Below are 2,944 nucleotides of genomic sequence, written 5' to 3' on the forward strand. Positions count from 1 at the left end.
AGTGAGAGCCTGCCTCAAAAAAAAAAAAAAAAAAAAAAGATCTGGATTCAAATTTAAACTCTGGCCAAGCTTGATGGCTCACACTTGTAATCCCAGCAGTTTGTGAGGCTGAGGTGGGTGAACCATTTGAAGTCAGGAGTTCAAGACCAGCCTGACCAACATGGTGAAACGCTGTCTCCACTAAAAATACAAAAATTAGTCAGGTGTAGTGGCAGGCACCTGTAATCCCAGCTGCTTGGGAGGTTGAGGTATGAGAATCACTTGAAACCAGGAGGTGGAGGTTGTAGTGAACCGAGATGGCACCACTGTACTCCAGCCTGGGTGACAGAGTGAGACCCTGTCTCAAAAAAAAAAAAAAAAAAAAAAATTAAACTCCATCCCTTATCAGTTAGTAAGACTTTGGTCACATTGTTTGTTCCTTTAAGCCTCAGTTTTCTCATCTATAAAAATGAGCATCTGGATTAAATGCCTGAACTTCCTTCAGCTCTGAAACTCTGTGGTGCCTTCTCTGAGGACATTACCTCTCTATGGGACTCGAGTTAAACAGCTCACACCATCCATTATTTTTCTGTCTGAGGTTTTATTTCCCTAATCAGATTTGGGTAAATTTTCAGCCTCTCTCTGTCTCTTACTTCCAATCCAATAAAACCTATATGGATTTGTTTTGTATTTCATCTAATGTCATTATTCATTCTAAGAGTCACCGCCTGACCATTTCCCTGCCTATAGCATAATTAGCTATTAAAGAGCTACACTGGCATGTTTTTCAGACTTGCATCCTCTTTTTCTGAGGTGGATTGATTCTAAACTGATTAAAATATCTCAGAATTTCCAATACAATTTTTTAAATGCAACAGATTTTCAAGACTGCCTCATGACTCTGCCATGCCAAGGGAGTTAGCTGCCAACTCTCTCTGACTGCCAAGGAAGCCAAATAAATAATCCTAATGGTTGTTTTAAAATGAGAGGCAAGTGCCCATTTCTTAGGTTGGCAGTGCCACCCCACACATTGACTTCTGCAGGGTTTGTAAGACACCAAGGCTGATGGTTCAGACTTTCCCCAGAAGGACAGAGTAATGTCCTGGACCAGTCTGCTCAGTTAGCAGATAGAAATCACTCACCATCTCCCCTTGTTTCACATACACTCACACCCTCAGTAAAGAAGTGCTCCTTTCTCTTCCAAAACCCTACTGAAGTTCACTGCCTCAGTGAAACCTGAAAAGAATCTCTAGCCATTGGCCATTGACCCAGAAGCTGACTCCTAACCTCCTTGCCTAGAATCCTGGACCTCATGCTTTGAGCCTCACATCAGAGGACTTTTTTTTCTTTTCTTTTCTTTTCTTTTTTTTAAGATGGAGTTTTGCTCTTATTGCCCAGGCTGGAGAGCAATGGCATGATCTCGGCTCACTGCGACCTCCACCCCCCGAGTTCAAGCGATTCTCCTGCCTCCGCCTCCTGAGTAGCTGGGATTACAGGCACCGGTCACCATGCCTGGCCAATTTTTGTATCTTTAGTAGAGATAGGTTTCACCACATTGGCCAGGCTGGTCTCGAAATCCTGACCTCAGGTGGTCTGCCCACCTTGGCCTCCCAAAGTGCTGGAATTACAGGCGTGAGCTACTGTGCCCGGGCCTCAGTAGACTTTTGTTCTAACCTTTCATATGTCTTCCACATGAACCAGGACCATCATCCTAAAACCGGGCTGTGAAATTCTCCAACCTAATGTAGTCAGGATCCCCACCCATCATACTTGCCAACACCCCGATATCCACGTCACTTATATTACTTCCAACTCTTGGATATGTCCTATAAATGCCAATAAATTAACCAAGTGATTTCTTGGTATCAACAATACTGGCTTGGATTACTTACTGTGTTTTGATCCCTTTGGTATTCTCAGAACCAAGACTATCTGCAGAATTCTGCAGGACCAGACAGAAATGGTTCCTGGTGGGTGTCCCAGGAACCGAGACCCCACCAACCTGAGTGACCACCTGGCATAGCCAGGAGCAAAGTGCAGAGCATCCAAACCATGTGGAATTAGGGGTGTCTGTTCTTTGCCTTCATGTCTTTGGAACATGCATTTTTCTTGTCTTGTCCTGTTAAATTGTAGGACTTTCAAGCTAAAAACCACGTGTATTCCCTTGCAATCCCACAATGGAATTAACTACACTGTTACCATGCTAACTACGAAAATGACAAAGAAGACAAAGGTTACCATATCCTGGTGAGGTTAATAGGTACTGAGGACCTGAATCTCAAGACTCCAATCAACATGACTGTCAAGATCACATCTGTGATTTATAGGATGAAGGATTCTGTTTCCACGCACCAGACTCTCCTGACAAGCTGTGGGACTAGAACCCCCTTGGGTTGATAGAATGACCCTCCCACCACAGCTGCATAAAACTGGTAACAAGAGAATTTCCACAGCAATGCCTGTGACTTTAGATCAGAGTTAACACCTGTGTTTGGAGGCAGGTCCTCCATATTTAATACAAAATATGGAGCTCACAGTCTAGCAAGGAAGAGAGACATGTAATGAAAGGATGGCAATGCACTGGCCTATCCTGGAAACAGAGGCCTGGCATAAAATTTTTTGGAATGTTTCTTTTCTGGTCTAGCATAAAATTATTTGGAATGTTTCTACCCTAAGAAAACAGAACAGAGAAACAAAACTTTTTTTATCTCTCTCCAGGTCGTCTCCAGATAATGAAACTCTGTCATTAGGCTTGTAAATATTCCTCACTTTAGGGGTGATAAAATTCAAACCGTGAGTCTAGGGAATTTCCGGGTAACAGCTCAGCTAGGAAAATCAAAGCTGAGTTTTCTATCCTTGGTATTGAAACGTTCCTATTCAGTAAACAAGTGGTTACTGAAAATTGTATGGGGGCACTTTATGTTCTCCAAGGGACTGCGAGTCCCTGTGATGTTCACAGTCCACA

Source organism: Rhinopithecus bieti, unplaced genomic scaffold (assembly GCF_001698545.2).
Source record: "Rhinopithecus bieti isolate Rb0 unplaced genomic scaffold, ASM169854v2 scaffold_2077, whole genome shotgun sequence".
NCBI classification, from domain to species: domain Eukaryota; kingdom Metazoa; phylum Chordata; class Mammalia; order Primates; family Cercopithecidae; genus Rhinopithecus; species Rhinopithecus bieti.